Source organism: Meleagris gallopavo, chromosome 10 (assembly GCF_905368555.1).
Source record: "Meleagris gallopavo chromosome 10, MGAL_WU_HG_1.1, whole genome shotgun sequence".
NCBI classification, from domain to species: domain Eukaryota; kingdom Metazoa; phylum Chordata; class Aves; order Galliformes; family Phasianidae; genus Meleagris; species Meleagris gallopavo.
Genome location: NC_139413.1, coordinates 2,373,682 through 2,391,422, shown reverse-complemented (window position 1 = coordinate 2,391,422; position 17,741 = coordinate 2,373,682).

The following is a 17,741-nucleotide window of genomic DNA, read 5'->3' as shown; positions in this document are numbered from 1 at the left end:
GGGCGACAGCAAAGGCAACATCCAGTCCCTTGAGCAGGAGAGCTGTCAGTGAAGCTCAGCAGTCTGCTGAGGATCAATCTGTTGCTTTGTGCCCCATTCCTCAGATCGTGTGGGAGAAGGTGAAGCTTTTATTTTCTTCTTCACGTTGTAGTGAATTTACAGAATATTTATCTTGTCTAAATATTCTGTATAATGTCATCGTTTGATTAAACCCTTGAGTGCACTGGGACTCACTAGTGGTATCAGCTGTTTTATGTTCAAATGGACTTTGCTGCTCCGCCTTGCTAAGCCATGTTGGTCTTTTGTGTTACTGCTTTTTTCTTTTTTTTTTCCAAGTACATGACATGTGTTACGTATGGATAAGTCCCAGTATCCAAGCACAGTAGTGACAAAATTCCTCTTACAAATTAACAATAAAAGCAAAAGCGTTACGAATGAGCTACTGGGAATTCCAGCACTGCTTCCACTTATCAAGTATAAAAGAAAGGCTTGGGCCAAGTTTTGTGTGTGTGAGTGGTTAGTGCTACCGCGGTTGTGTTTCACCAGACAGAAGGGCAAGCAGGTGTGGCTGACGTCTGTGTGCATTGGTCCTGGCCAGCACAATGGGATGAGAGCTTGGCCCTGAGCACCGTCACAGCCTGAACTCCATGCTACTGAACTCTGGAGTACATCGCATTCTTTGAATGTTGAAGAGAGGTGGAGTACATGTGTTCAGCAAATAAGGGCTCACAGCTCTTTAGCAATGTGCTGAGATTTGTCCCAGCTCTCAACTTCTACACTAATTCTGGACCTTGAGAATTGCAAGGATGTTACTCCACGTGAGTCAACTAACTTACTGTCTTAGTGAAACCTAGCGAGTTAGTTGTGTTCTGTCGGAGATTGAATACGTATGCCATGCTCTTCTAGAATAGAATCAAAGTTGAGAAGTAGGTCCGCCATAAGACAGTGAAATGGCAAAATCTCTTAGTTAACCAGAAAAAACCATCACCACCTCCCTGCCTACACTGAGCAGTACAGCCGTAGGCATACACACGGTAATGAAATTTTAAGCGGACATTCTATATACAGCTTTAATTTACAGTAGAACAGTGTTCCTGTACAGAAAGCTGTTTATTTGTTGCAATGATTTGAAATTCCTGCAGTGAATTCAGAACAGCACAACTGTAGCTCTCTTCCCTAGTGTGGGTCAGGAGTGGAATACAGCGAGGAATTGACAGAATTTCCAAATCCGGCAGGGAACGTGCTGAACTTCATAGTGGTCAGCCTGCCCACATCATGCTTATTTGTTTCAGGATCTGCCGTGGTGGTTAAAGAGGTTTAAATCCCGCATTCTGCCTCTGACAGATCATGGTCTTTTTACAGCACGGACAAGTACTACGCTGGATTCAAACCAACAACTATTTTCTTGACCTTGTCGTGTAAACACTGCTTCTAGCATTATGCTTTCAAAGAACAATCTCTAAGATCACTGCCAAGCCCATCTGTTTGTGAAACGGCTGCTGTTTTTCTTACCTTGTTCTTATCATAGGGACTTCAGATAGAAAACTTCCTTAGGATTCTACAATCAGCTTCACCAAGTAACATCTTCAGAAGTGGCTGAGCTTCATCTAAGCCATATTAGCAGACTCCAACAGCACTCTTCTGAGGAATTCAGAATTAAAGGGGCCCCTGACCTGAGAAACACAAGAAAAGGGAGAGGCTAAGGCTTATTAAGGAAAGCAAAGAAAGCTAAAAACCAAGATCCCAAGACCTGCATTCCTACCACTGACTTGTGCTACAATGTTGGGAAAGTCACGTAAGCCTCATTTTATCGGGAAGAAAGGTACCGTCAAGCATCAACTGTTTGTAAAGCTGCTTTGAAACTGACAACAACCAGACTTCGAGTACTTATCCCTGTTTCTCACAAGGATAAATTCTAAATACTATCAAGCAGTGTATTCCTTCCTACACTTAGCACAGTGAAGACTTACTGTATATTACTTGATAGTTGTGCGGAATGTAGAGTTGCTTGAGGGGAACACGGAGCCACATTTTCCTGTACAAGACACAGTAAAACTGTTGTATGGTGGCACTACAAGTGGAAATTAAAGTGAATGTGTTATTCATTAACAGGCTTGAGCTCTATGAACAAACCAAAAACTGAGCACCTTACTTAACTCAGGAACCGGAATCAATGATCCCAAGTGCTGCACTTCCTTCTGTAGCACTGAGACAGCCAGCAGAAATGCTTTTCTGTGAAGTGATGGAACAGACGGCCTCCAGAGGGCCTCCCAGCTTCAGGACTCTCCAATTCCATGTGGTGCTCTGCACTTCCCAGACATGAGCAAGAACAACCGCTGTCCTCCCAGGCATAGGGCCCTGGCCATCATGAAGCAGCTGCTATCAGGATTTTCTACAACAGACAAACAGGACTTAATTTGGAACAGTCAGCAGTGTTTACTCTAGTGAAGAAAGAGGACATAGCTATGAAGTAGCAGTTTATTTAAATGGACGTGCTCAGAAGGGCAAATAGCAGTGTACTTAGAGGACATATTTGGAAGGATAATAGTAGCAGTGCTCTTAAATGGATGTATTTGGAAGGGTAAGAAAGAGCAGAAGTGCAACACCACTCTCACTTTCGTCAAACGCTGCTGCAGTGCTGAAGAAAACTTAGTGACTTGAGCTCTGATCATTGCAAACTGGAGCATCTGTTGGCTGTTACACGTATGAAGCACCGCTATAAGTGAGCTCGCTTGCAGGCAAGGCGTTAAATAAAAGAACAGCTTACTACTTAAGATCTCTACCATAACATTGGACTTACTCATTTAAGTTAGAAGGCCGTCAGATTGGTCAGGCAAGACTTTCCCTTTGTGAAGCTGTTCTGGCTGTCTCGGATCACCCACTCATTCCTCATGTGCCTTAACATGTCTTCCAGGAGGACCTGATCCATGATTGATCTTCCAAGGCACAGAGCTAAAGCTCAGCAGTCTGTAGCTCCTCAACTTCTCCTTCCTTCCTTTCTTGTAAATGGGAGGGATGTTTTCACCTTTCCAGTCCCTGGGGACTCCGCTTGACAGCCACAACTTCTCAAATATGATGGAGAGCGGTTCAGCAGCCACATCAGCAAGCTCCCCTACACTTTGGAATGCACATCATCTGGCCCCATGGACTTAGACAAAGTCAGTCTCACAAGGTAGTCTTGCTCGTGTTCTCCCCTTACAGTGGGGGTAGTTTGCTCACACAGCTCCCACCTAGAGTTTTAGGTTCAGGGATGTGAGAATCCTGGCTGCCAGTAATGACTGAGGCAAAGAACACACCGAGTACCTCAGCCTTCTCCATAACTACTGTAGCCAGTTTTTCTCTCTCATTTAGTAGAGGAGGTACACTTTCTTTGGCTTGTCTCTTCTGACCTGTGTGCCTGTAGATTTCCCTCTTGTTGTTTTCCACATTCCTCGCCGAGTTCAGTTCCATCTGTGCCTTGGCTTTCCTAATCCCATCTCTGCAAGTCCAGACAGCATCCCTGTATTCTTCCCAGGTGATGCGCCCTTGCTTCCATTGTCTGTATTTGCCTTTCTTTTCCCCTGCTTTGACCATCAGGTGCTTGCCAAGCCTTGCCGCTTTCCTACCTCCCCTGCCTGCTTCCTTATTCTGAGGGATGGAAAGCTCTCGCTCTCAGAAAGGCATCTGTAAAGAATAGCCAGCTTTGCTCCCCTACCTTGTCTCTAAGGACTTCTCCAGGAGTCTCCAAGATTGCTTACAGCTCACCGTGCTGTCTTGACAGCAGATATTCAGGCGATTGAAATGTCCCATTACGATGAGAGCCTGCGAGCATGAAGGTTCTCGTAGCTGATGCAAGAAGGCCCCATCAAGAGGCTCCTCTTGATCAGGTGGTCTGTAACAGACTCTGACCAGCTGTCTCTTATTGGCCCCATCCCTAATTTTTAACCCACAGGCTCTCTACCTGTTCCTGTTTCTGAGGGGGAGCTCCTCATAGTCCTTAACACAGAGTGCGGCTCCTTCAGCCCTCTCACCTTGTCTACCCCTTCTAAAAGGTTTAATGCCCTCCACGGTGGTGTTGCAGTTAAGTGAATCATCCCACCACGTTGCCATGATGGCAGTAAGATCAGTTTTCCAGGCACCTGAGAGCTCCAGCATTAGCTTCTCTAGGTCATCTTCTGCAGCAAGACTCCTCATCAGAAGTATACAGCAGAAAACACACGAGAGAAATAGGAGAACAGAGCCTCTTGGAATGGATCTTTGGGTGGGAAATACCAAAGCCATCGTGATTTGAATGGAAGAAGACTTGTTTGCATTCTTTGGCACCTCCTTGTTTTTGGACTTTGTAGCCTTAAACTTTTTCATCCTATGCACAAGAACCAAACCCCATGCAAACTCAATTTACTGATAGGGCTAGCATTTCCCCAGGGAAGTACTCAAGCAACTTATTACCTGTTAGCTTTGGGATCCACACTGATTCTTCGTGCTGTGTCAGGCACAGGTGGTGCTGGAGGAGCTGACACACTTTCTTCCCACTGTTGAATCTGCAGAGCTTCCTACCTCCTGATTTCTGCCGGGTTTTTAATATGGATTTCTTCCAAAGGCTTGACTTTGTGCCCTGGCTCTTCCAACTTCACTTTGCAAGCCACAGGTGGAGGAAGTGTGCTCGGTGTCTTCTTCTCAGCCCCGTAAACTGCCAGGGTAGGTCTTGCCTCTGTGCTGGCAGCCTCTGTTTTACTCTGCCGTTCAGCTTGGAGTTGGGCTGGAGTTCCTCCTTGTTGATTCTCCTGGCAGATTTCGCCCCCCCCCCCCCCGCCTCCCAGTGTTTTCACATGGATCTCTCTTGTCGATTTATCAGCACGCTCTGCCTGGCTGTGGGCTGACGGCCTCCAACCGTCACTTGGGGTGCCTCTTGTTGGACCGAAACAAGCTCTGGTGGCAGCTGGGGGCCCTCCTATTGAGGGGGTGCTGGAAGCCCCAGGCAAGCAGTCCCTGCCCTGGGTGGAGAGGCCCACAGCTGCCGCCTGCCCCGGTTCCTCCTGCGGCAGCTCAGTGGCAGTGGCAGAGTGCCTGGGACCCCCAGAAGGAGCTCCCTGTCGGGAGCTTCTGAGCACTGTGGCCAGCAGGGCTGGCTGAGCGGCCTGGGTCAGATGCAGGAGGCCCCTGATGGCAGGCGAACCAGTCCTGCCTCGGCACAGCGTAAGGCCTCTGAGACACGGCTGCATCTCCTGCAGCAAGGCTGCCTCAACAGCTGCACCCATGCACAGGAAGCCCACAGCGATGCTCAGTGCCACACATCCCTCCCTAACCCATTGACAGAGATCCAATCTCTTGTTGGAGCCACCACAGCAGGGCTCCCAGCTCTCCTGGGTGTTCACTGAACATGGCAGCCAAGACCTCGGGTGGGAAGTTGTGCTCTGGAGCCATGAGCAGCGGCTCTCCAGGCCCGTGTGCATCCTGCAAGCCATCCCCTGAGCATGCTGCGGGCTGCCAGTCTGGGCACTCGAGGTCATCGCAGTATGACCTCATTGAGTATCACATGGTCTTTGCCTTATGCCTGCGTATGGCACAACTCAGCTTCTTTGTCCTCAGGATCACAAGTCAGGCCCGCATGGAAAACAGCGCAGGGGAGTGAGTTTGCTGCCATTTTCTACCGGTTCAACTTCCAGCTTTCAGACTCAGTGCAAAGTCTCAGTAAGAGATATACAACCTCTTGGAATCCAAGAGAGAAAGTATTAGCTGTATTTTTCCTTTTTCTGGTTTTGCACTATATGACAATTCACTTATGCTGTCAATCATGTCAGAGAGCTCCTGAAGAAGTTCATCCACATCCTTCCCCAGCTCCAAATCCACTTCTCCCTCCAAATCTCCACCTGAGAGCTCCGGCAATAGCTTCTCCTAGTCATCTTCTGCAGAGAAGCGAACTTTCCCTGCCCCGGTGAAGCACAGCTTGATGTGTGGAATCAAACTCTATAACCCTAGTAAAATTACAAAGCAGGTACGGTTTATTCAATGCTGCGCGGACACCAGGTGCAAGAGGGATAGATCCGCCTGACTTGCTCACCTTCTGAAAAAGTCGTGCTAGAGATGTAGGCTGAACTAATGCATAATCAGTAGTTTTCCTGGAATTTGGATACATATTCATTACACCCCTGAGAGTTCGTTAGCGGCAGACCCTCCGTTCTTGCACGTGCGTAGTGGGTTGTGGGATGAAGATTTGTTGTCTTCCTCGTGAAGGCTTCTGACCTTTCTTGCTGCAAACTCCTGGCCTTTCAGGGGGACGTCTCCCCTAACCGGTTTCTTCTTGCCCTGTAGACATCTCATCACCTCCCTGCCAAATGTCCTTGGGCTGTTCTCAAACACTTATCTTTATGGCCTTCATCCCCCTCACTATCGCAGACACAGTGTCTGCCATCCCATATTTTCTAACCAGCTCTACATTCTTGCTTCTGTAAACTATCTCTAACTATTCCCCTTCACCCCCCTTATTCTCAGTCACTGTGAAGCCTTCTTGCCTTTTTACTTTCACTGATGGAGCCTGTCTCACCTTTCACAGCTGCTGTGTCTTTGCTGCTGTTACTTCAGGAGGAGTTGAAGCTGAGCTGGAGTCCTCTGACTGTGCCACAGACTGTGCTGAGAATCCCAAATGTAGGTCAGGACTTGTGGGATCCAGCTCTGAAATGACTTATTCCTTTGTTGGAAGTCACTATGAATTATATGGAACTCCTCAGTTTTCCTAGGCATGGAAGAACATGGAAGATCATGGAAAACATCATGACTAAGAAAAAAAATAGCAGCAAAAACAGAGAACCCTGACCACCTCTGGAAACTGTGTGCCTTTGTGTCTTCATGTCCACTATTGAGAGAAAGGCTACGGTGTGCAGTCCACACAGGATTGGAGCTCTTCTCATCCTCTATGCAATTTTCTTTAACAAAGCTGGTGTAAGCTTAACCACGAGACGTTCAATTCCCTGCTCTTCTTAACAGAAACTGGCCTACACATTATGGAGGTGCTGTGTGAATTAGAAAGACGTACATATGTGCTTGTACGTGCACAAAGCTGAGCAAAGACAAAGGTCAGCCTATACGCAGCACAAGAAAGACTCCTCATCAGAAGTATACAGCAGAAAACACACGAGAGAAATAGGAGAACAGAGCCTCTTGGAATGGATCTTTGGGTGGGAAATACCAAAGCCATCGTGATTTGAATGGAAGAAGACTTGTTTGCATTCTTTGGCACCTCCTTGTTTTTGGACTTTGTAGCCTTAAACTTTTTCATCCTATGCACAAGAACCAAACCCCATGCAAACTCAATTTACTGATAGGGCTAGCATTTCCCCAGGGAAGTACTCAAGCAACTTATTACCTGTTAGCTTTGGGATCCACACTGATTCTTCGTGCTGTGTCCGGCACAGGTGGTGCTGGAGGAGCTGACACACTTTCTTCCCACTGTTGAATCTGTTGAGCTTCCTACCTCCTGATTTCTGCCACTGTTTGAGGAGAAGCTGAAGCGGAGCTGGAGTCCTCTGCCTTCCTGCCTCACAGACTCTGCCCAGCATCCCAGAGGCATGTCAGAGGGTTCCTGAAGGTGTTCATCGACATCCTTCCCCAGCTCCAAATCCACTCCTCCTTTCAGATCTCCACCTGAGAGCTCCAGCATTAGCTTCTCCAAGTCATCTTCTGCAGAGAAGTATTTCACACTCTGGGAAAACAGAACCAGGATACTTTTTATTTTTCTATTAAAATTATTTTTTGAGCTGTGTTGATATGTCTATATTCTTGAAAGCAATAGGTAGAAGCCTGTTATTATTGTCCAGTTATTGTCTCTCAGTGTTCTTTTCAGTACAGAGCACAATCCTGTTTTCTCCTTCCGAGAGCTAGGAACCCGAAATAAAAAACTGAATGGAACAAAGGAGGAATGCTGCTTCAGTGCCAGCTTTGAGGTCTCAGCAGTCCAGGTGATAGCAGAGCTCTGGGCCACGCAGGTCCACAACTGAAATGATGAGTTTCCTGCTGAAGTGCAGCGGGAGGCGTCTGAGGCGCAGCTGCAGCTCCCGCAGCAAGGCCACCTGTTCAGGCGCGTACATGCACCGTAGTGATGCTCTGTCCCTCATGCACCTCCCCAAAACATTGTCAGAGATCCTCACAGTCTCCTTTTGCATCCACCACAGCAGGGCTCCGAGGTCTCCTGGGTGCTGATTGTACACAGCAGCCCAGACCAAGGCTGGGAAGTTGTGTTCTGGTGCGATGAGCAGTGGCTCTCCAGATCCCTGTGCACAGAATGTTTGAGTGTTCCACCTTTTCTCCAAGAGAATGTAAAATGAGTGTATTAATTTGACTGGGGATCCATAACTGCTTTAGCCGTAGTTCTTACTGCAGTAGTTACACGAGCAGGATGCTGTCCTACAGCACCTAAATGCACTTCTTCACAGGGATTTGAATGCCTTTGTGAGCAGTATAGGGGAACAAGGGATCAGAGAGACTATACAGGCAAAGAGTTCTGCTGACCGCACTATTGGGACTCCAATATTTTTAAACCTACATCATGGGATTTTAGGAACTAAATTTTGGTCTTAGGACTGGCAGTATTATTCAGAATGATATATGTATATTTTTCAGTAGAGCACACTGGAGTTGCTGCAGGTTTATCCAGTAGAAGTGCTAGACCACATCTCTGTTGCCAGTCAGTGATCAGCTTTTTAACTTTAAGTTTTCAAGTACAGTTCTCTCTGATCTCTACAAAGGTAACTAAGACTGCAGCAGTGCAGCTGAGCCACGTGATTTCTAGAGTTAGAATGTGATCAGCATCTGCAACAAAAATTTGTTCTCAGTGCCCAGTGAGGGTGTTCAGCATTGCATCTTTCTGGTGCTGCTGGAAGCCTAATGCCCAAAAGCCACACCAGACACGCAAGGTAGCAATGCAGGAAAAAGGACTGTGTAAAGGCCTGTGTAAAAGACTGTTACACCTGCCTGCATATTGCTTTCTAGTATATTCTCCAGGGCCTTTCAGTAACGCAGTTGTGTTCATTAAAGTTCTCTTTTTTTTGCCATCCTACCCCAACCAGGCCTGCCCAGCCTATCCCCTTTGGATAGGAGCTGGTAGAACCATGCACAGCCCTGGTGTTTTACTTGTATGATAATGGGGGCACAGTGAAGCAGTGGGATGGAAAATCCAAGGTGTGTAAGCACTGACAGATGCATGTTCCAGCTGGGGTTATATTCATCTGGGCCTACTTGGAGCAGAACATACAGGTCTGTGAGATGTCCAGTGTGGCTACGCTCAGGGCACTGCTAGTGAAGTGTGTCTTGTAATGACTGTCTTCTGTTTTCTACCAGGTGCCATCTACTAATCAGCTGAACAATGACACTTGGATTAGGAATTAACTGTTTCTCTTCTTGGAATGGGACACATGATTTTTCTTTTTATATTTTTGCCCATGTTCTTCCTGTGTATCATGTGAAGTGGGGCTTAGCTCTGCATTGGCTCCTCTTGTTGCTTAATAACATGTTGTGAGTTGTTTTTTTTTTGTTTTTTTTTTTTTCTGTTTTTTGTTTTTTTTTGGTTTTTTTTTTTCGAGTGTGCATACCTGGAAAACTGATGAAGAATTCCAAGTGAGTTACTGAGTAGAAGTTGGGGCATTCAAAGTGCTTTGGTAATTTATCACAGATTTTTCTGCAGCAGATTGCAAATATAGTCTTAAAGCATCCAACTCAGATTTTGCAGAAGAGTTCAGACAGCTGAATATGAATGTGCTAGTAACCTCTGGCTCCACCCCAGCAATGGCATTTTGGATCTAAGAAGGGGCACTCTCGCAGGGTTTTTGTTGTACTATGGGCCGTCTTCCCTGTGTGTAGGAGCCGCCAGCATTTGAAAAGAGCAGGTGGTGAGTTATACATGTGCTGAAGACAGACTTGAATCCAGTATGAGTTTAGCACTTGCTGCCTTCCAAGCTCCCACACCTGCATTAATAATGGCTAATAGGGTGTCAGAACTGATAAGGTGCTGCACATTCACATTGAGACTGGAAGCTGCTTCCTTTAATTTTTTTTTTTTTTTCTAGTGAAAATGGGGATTTGGACAAATTGTACCATTGGAATAGCAGCTTGCCAACATTAGGACTTCCTGCTTCTCTTCTGGAAAACGATTTGACTTGGTTTGTACCAAGTGTTTACTCATGTTTCCCATGTGGAAGGAGGCAGGAAATCTCTGAGCAGAAATGTGCCCTCAGTAAGCTGGATTTACAGAGGAGTTCTCATGTGATACTAAGAGGTAACTGATTAAATAAGTTTCCCAGGAAAGAAAGCCTTCATTCTTGCGTGGAATTAAGTGAGGGATCTCCTTGTGGCCATAACAGCCTATCCCACTGCTGTACTTTGAGAATAGGAGCAATGCTGACAGCAAAATACAGGCATGAAAAAAGACTCCAAAAGGCGTAAGTGAAACACGGCAATAAGATCATTCCCTCTTTAGTGCATTTTTATCTTTTCTGCAACTTTCCTTTTTCTCCTGTTGTGGAAAGTATAGGAGTTGCTGCTAAGTGAAGTGAAGGTTATTGTTAGCTGTCTATAGTATGATGCAGTAGAATGGAAGCAGAGGAGAGCTGCTGCAGCTCTACAGTTAGGATCACAAGACGCCCTGTTGCGAGAGTAGCTGAGCCCTGGCACAGTCTCCATAAATGCCCTACCAATTGGTTATGTGACTACTGCGATGTATACCAAGATATTAAGGTGAAGCAATGTGAGGATCGTGTAGCCAAGTAAGGAAACTGATCTCCAGTCATCAGACAGAGTGCTTTAATTGTCTCTGTTTACTCTCAAGTACCGCATCTGAATGTTTTAAATGGACATGCCCTTAGCATGCGTGTCATTTGGGCACAAAGACTCCAGGAAGCCTTGCGGCAGGGAGGCAATACTAAATCTCATCACCCAGACTGCATGTATATGTGTATATACAGGGTTCCCTGGCTGAGAAAGTGCCATTTTCTGCTGTAGATGAGGATGAGATGCTACTGCTGGAGCTCTCAGATGAAGATTTGGAGGAAGAAGGGGATTTGGAGCTGGGGAAGGATGCAGATGATCTCCTTCAGGAATCCTCTGACGTGCCTCTGGGATGCTGGCCAGAGTCTGTGGCACAGTCAGAGGACTCCAGCTCCGCTTCAGCTTCTCCTCAAACAGCAGCAAAGACGCAGCAGCTGTGCTCCAGCGGGGCAGAGAAAGTGCCCTTCTCTGCAGAAGATGACCTGGAGAAGCTACTGCTGCAGCTCTCCAGTGGAGATCTGGAAGGAGGAGAGGATTTGGAGCCGGGGAAGGATGCAGATGAGCTCCTTCAGGAGCTCTCTGACATGATTGAGAGCATAACCAATTAGTATTTTCATAGAATCATAGACTCTCAGAATGGCCTGGGTTGAGAAGGACCTCAAAGATCATCCAGTTTCAACCCCTGCTGCGTGCAGGGTCGCCAACCACTGCAGCAGGCTGCCCAGTGCCACGTCCAGCCCGGCCTTGAATGCTTCCTGGGATGGGGCATCCACAACCTCCTTGGCCACCTGTTCCAGTGCATCACCAGCCTCTCTGTGGAAAACTTCCTCCCAGTATCTAGCCTAAACCTCCCCTGTCTTAGTTTAAAACCATTCCCCCTTGCCCTATCACTATCCACCCATAATTTGTATTATACTATCCATCATTTTTTATGTTAATTACTTTCTTAATAAAACCTTTTATTTTTCTATACTCCCAGGCTGTACTCTTTCTTGCTGATGCTTTGCAATTATTTGTTAGTTATTTTCTCAAATTCTGGAGGGTTTTATGACTTTTGCAGTTAGCTCCTGGGATCCCTCCGTCACTGCAGTGATTCCGATGGGTCCTGCCCCTTTCTATCCTGATGGCATCGCAGTTTCCTGTGCACCAGTGTCCTCTGTCGCATTACGCTCCTGTGTTTCTGCCATGCCAGACCATGTAATCCACGTAATCCCATTTGATTTCTGCTCTCCTCCACCTGAGTCGAGGCAGGGCCCCTCTAGTACTGCTTTCGTCCCTCACTTGGCATGAATGCAAACCAAAACGCTCGTTATCAACCTCAGAAATAAGACCAGGCCATAGTTTTGCATACTGGCAAACTGCCCGTGGGAAACTGGAATCACTGTTTTCCTGGAAGAATTCCCTTTTGAGATTGTTTTCCCTTGTAATTTGCATACTGTGCCACTAGGCTCAAGGTGGCTTTTCTATCCCACTGCTTCACTGTGTCCCCACTTCATGCAAGCAGAACCTCAGGCTGGCATGTGGTGTGTGTGCACCCACTGTAGTCTGCGTAGCAGAGAGTCTTGTCCATGCAGGGGCACAGGAAGGTATATTCCCACTGAATTGCTGCACCTTTTGGGAAAGCTCCTCCTCAGCCAAAATGCGTGTTGATAGGGAGGAGTAACCTTCCTTATCCTCTTCTTCCTTCTTACTCAACGAGCTGACTTTCAGTTCCGTTGTTTCGACTTGTGGACAGGGCTGATGGATACCAGCACAAGCTGATTCTTCCCTTCAGCCACAAGCCAGACCTTAGCTGGCAGTTCCCATCTCAACATTCTCCCCAGCCATGGCTCTAAGAAAACGTAGGCAATCAGAGCAAGAGAAGCAAAATGCAGACGAGTTGCCTACCAAGGAAAGGCTGCAGGGTGAAAACAAGATACAAAGCATACTTGCTCTGTGTCTGGCAAAGTAAAGCTGTAAGAGCCAGCACCAGAAGTGCTCTTAGAAGAACTACAGCCATTCCCTTGTCCTTTTTCCTTGATGGTCACAGTTAAGGTCCCTAACTCTCGGTGGCTTCCTTCAGCACCAACACAAACAGCTTCTTAATTGGGGTACAAAAGATGGGCATCTGCAGTCTGTGGCCTACAGGACCCCATCACCAGCAGCTTTGCTGTGGCTGTTCTGCTCTGCTTTCATTGCACAAAGTGCAAATCACTGCACCAAAAGCAACAGCTTTGTGCATGGCTGCAGCTGTTGAGGCAGCCTTGCTGCAGGAGATGCAGCCGTGTCTCAGAGGCCTTACGCTGTGCCGAGGCAGGACTGGTTCGCCTGCCATCAGAGGCCTCCTGCATCTGACCCAGGCCGCTCAGCCAGCCCTGCTGGCCACAGTGCTCAGAAGCTCCCGACAGGGAGCTCCTTCTGGGGGTCCCAGGCACTCTGCCACTGCCACTGAGCTGCCGCAGGAGGAACCGGGGCAGGCGGCAGCTGTGGGCCTCTCCACCCAGGGCAGGGACTGCTTGCCTGGGGCTTCCAGCACCCCCTCAATAGGAGGGCCCCCAGCTGCCACCAGAGCTTGTTTTGGTCCAACAAGAGGCACCCCAAGTGACGGTTGGAGGCCGTTAGCCCACAGCCAGGCAGAGCGTGCTGATAAATCGACGGGAGAGATCCACGTGAAAACACTGGGGGGGAGGGGGCAAAATCTGCCAGGAGAATCAACAAGGAGGAACTCCAGCCCAACTCCAAGCTGAACGGCAGAGTAAAACAGAGACTGCCAGCACAGAGGCAAGACCTACCCTGGCAGTTTACGGGGCTGAGAAGAAGACACCGAGCACACTTCCTCCACCTGTGGCTTGCAAAGTGAAGTTGGAAGAGCCAGGGCACAAAGTCAAGCCTTTGGAAGAAATCCATATTAAAAACCCGGCAGAAATCAGGAGGTAGGAAGCTCTGCAGATTCAACAGTGGGAAGAAAGTGTGTCAGCTCCTCCAGCACCACCTGTGCCTGACACAGCACGAAGAATCAGTGTGGATCCCAAAGCTAACAGGTAATAAGTTGCTTGAGTACTTCCCTGGGGAAATGCTAGCCCTATCAGTAAATTGAGTTTGCATGGGGTTTGGTTCTTGTGCATAGGATGAAAAAGTTTAAGGCTACAAAGTCCAAAAACAAGGAGGTGCCAAAGAATGCAAACAAGTCTTCTTCCATTCAAATCACGATGGCTTTGGTATTTCCCACCCAAAGATCCATTCCAAGAGGCTCTGTTCTCCTATTTCTCTCGTGTGTTTTCTGCTGTATACTTCTGATGAGGAGTCTTTCTTGTGCTGCGTATAGGCTGACCTTTGTCTTTGCTCAGCTTTGTGCACGTACAAGCACATATGTACGTCTTTCTAATTCACACAGCACCTCCATAATGTGTAGGCCAGTTTCTGTTAAGAAGAGCAGGGAATTGAACGTCTCGTGGTTAAGCTTACACCAGCTTTGTTAAAGAAAATTGCATAGTGGATGTGAAGAGCTCCAATCCTGTGTGGACTGCACACCGTAGCCTTTCTCTCAATAGTGGACATGAAGACACAAAGGCACACAGTTTCCAGAGGTGGTCAGGGTTCTCTGTTTTTGCTGCTATTTTTTTTCTTAGTCATGATGTTTTCCATGATCTTCCATGTTCTTCCATGCCTAGGAAAACTGAGGAGTTCCATATAATTCATAGTGACTTCCAACAAAGGAATAAGTCATTTCAGAGCTGGATCCCACAAGTCCCGACCTACATTTGGGATTCTCAGCACAGTCTGTGGCACAGTCAGAGGACTCCAGCTCAGCTTCAACTCCTCCTGAAGTAACAGCAGCAAAGACACAGCAGCTGTGAAAGGTGAGACAGGCTCCATCAGTGAAAGTAAAAAGGCAAGAAGGCTTCACAGTGACTGAGAATAAGGGGGGTGAAGGGGAATAGTTAGAGATAGTTTACAGAAGCAAGAATGTAGAGCTGGTTAGAAAATACGGGAATGGCAGACACTGTGTCTGCGATAGTGAGGGGGATGAAGGCCAGAAAGATAAGTGTTTGAGAACAGCCCAAGGACATTTGGCAGGGAGGTGATGAGATGTCTACAGGGCAAGAAGAAACCGGTTAGGGGAGACGTCCCCCTGAAAGGCCAGGAGTTTACAGCAAGAAAGGTCAGAAGCCTTCACGAGGAAGACAACAAATCTTCATCCCACAACCCACTACGCACGTGCAAGAACGGAGGGTCTGCCGCTAACGAACTCTCAGGGGTGTAATGAATATGTATCCAAATTCCAGGAAAACTACTGATTATGCATTAGTTCAGCCTACATCTCTAGCACGACTTTTTCAGAAGGTGTGCAAGTCAGGCGGATCTATCCCTCTTGCACCTGGTGTCCGCGCAGCATTGAATAAACCGTACCTGCTTTGTAATTTTACTTGGGTTATAGAGTTTGATTCCACACATCAAGCTGTGCTTCACCGGGGCAGGGAACGCGCCCTTTGCTGCAGAAGATGACCTAGAGAAGCTAATGCTGGAGCTTGCAGGAGGAGATCTGGAAGGCGGATTGGATTTGGAGCGCTGTGTTCTCTAAAACACTGAAGGTCATTTGGAGCAGCTCAAGGGGCTTGGAGGCCTGCACCAACCTGCTGCTGATGGAATAGCTCTTAGCAAACAGCTGCTTGAAAGAACAAGATGGCTCCTGGGATAAGAATTCCGTTTAGGTGTGCTTGGATAATCCGGAATCATTCAACCGCCATAACGCGCTTCCGTCAGGGCACTGTGCACTCCAGCGGTCGCGTCCCCCGCCGAAGCATGGCACCGCCTCAGGGGCTGAGGGGCAGCTCCTGTCGCGGAGCCGCTGCTCTCCTCGTTCTGACTCGGCCGGATCGCCCCCTGAGCGTACTGCGGCGGCCAGCAGGGGGCGCGGCGACCTGTCGGCGGGGCGAGCAGAGCGGGCGAACAGGGCGCGGCGCGGCGGTTGCCGCGTTTCACATAGGGCAGGCGGGCGGTGGGCCGGGCCGCTAGGAAGGGCGGATGGGTGGGTGTGGATATGCCGAGCTGGATGGTCTTTTGGAGCAACTGACGAGGCTGAGAGAGACAAGCGCCGAGCTGAGATGTGTTAGGTGGTCAGAGGGGAAATTGACGCGGTCACGACACCACGCCTGGTGTCACGCGGTTGCACGGACAGACGGACAGCCCTGTGCTGGGGCCCGGCCAGGCGAAGGTGATGAGCGGGCTTCAGAGCGGATGGAGGATAAGCACGAGCAGGGTGAGGAGGGCTGCCCCTCGTCTCTGCTCGGCTGGTTGTGCAAGTGGTGTCATGCCCAGGGCTGTGGCTCCTATGGTCTAGGTAGGGCCTTGAACAAACTGCGAATGATGATTCTGTGTGGGATGGGATGCACTCAGGAGGGGCAAGAATATACAGGAGAGCAAGCTAGCTGGGCTCATGATGAAGGATTTACAGCAGAGCTGATGAGGGAAGGGGATGTATGGATGGATGTACAGTGTGACAGAGAAGAGCCAGGGAATACTGTCACTTTAGGAAGCAGTATGGAAAAACCTCAGACCTGTCCCAGAAGTTTGTGGGAGGGCTCCTCTGGAAAGATAGTGCGTCCAGAAGCCCTCCTGCAGGGCCCCTGTATCAATGCATGCAGCATGGGGAATAAGCAAGGGCTGTTGGCAAATGTGGTGTGCCTGGAAAACTGATCTTACTGCCATCATGGCAACGTGGTGGGATGATTCACTTAACTGCAACACCACCGTGGAGGGCATTAAACCTTTTAGAAGGGGTAGACAAGGTGAGAGGGCTGAAGGAGCCGCACTCTGTGTTAAGGACTATGAGGAGCTCCCCCTCAGAAACAGGAACAGGTAGAGAGCCTGTGGGTTAAAAATTAGGGATGGGGCCAATAAGAGACAGCTGGTCAGAGTCTGTTACAGACCACCTGATCAAGAGGAGCCTCTTGATGGGGCCTTCTTGCATCAGCTACGAGAACCTTCATGCTCGCAGGCTCTCATCGTAATGGGACATTTCAATCGCCTGAATATCTGCTGTCAAGACAGCACGGTGAGCTGTAAGCAATCTTGGAGACTCCTGGAGAAGTCCTTAGAGACAAGGTAGGGGAGCAAAGCTGGCTATTCTTTACAGATGCCTTTCTGAGAGCGAGAGCTTTCCATCCCTCAGAATAAGGAAGCAGGCAGGGGAGGTAGGAAAGCGGCAAGGCTTGGCAAGCACCTGATGGTCAAAGCAGGGGAAAAGAAAGGCAAATACAGACAATGGAAGCAAGGGCGCATCACCTGGGAAGAATACAGGGATGCTGTCTGGACTTGCAGAGATGGGATTAGGAAAGCCAAGGCACAGATGGAACTGAACTCGGCGAGGAATGTGGAAAACAACAAGAGGGAAATCTACAGGCACACAGGTCAGAAGAGACAAGCCAAAGAAAGTGTACCTCCTCTACTAAATGAGAGAGAAAAACTGGCTACAGTAGTTATGGAGAAGGCTGAGGTACTCGGTGTGTTCTTTGCCTCAGTCATTACTGGCAGCCAGGATTCTCACATCCCTGAACCTAAAACTCTAGGTGGGAGCTGTGTGAGCAAACTACCCCCACTGTAAGGGGAGAACACGAGCAAGACTACCTTGTGAGACTGACTTTGTCTAAGTCCATGGGGCCAGATGATGTGCATTCCAAAGTGTAGGGGAGCTTGCTGATGTGGCTGCTGAACCGCTCTCCATCATATTTGAGAAGTTGTGGCTGTCAAGCGGAGTCCCCAGGGACTGGAAAGGTGAAAACATCCCTCCCATTTACAAGAAAGGAAGGAAGGAGAAGTTGAGGAGCTACAGACTGCTGAGCTTTAGCTCTGTGCCTTGGAAGATCAATCATGGATCAGGTCCTCCTGGAAGACATGTTAAGGCACATGAGGAATGAGTGGGTGATCCGAGACAGCCAGAACAGCTTCACAAAGGGAAAGTCTTGCCTGACCAATCTGACGGCCTTCTAACTTAAATGAGTAAGTCCAATGTTATGGTAGAGATCTTA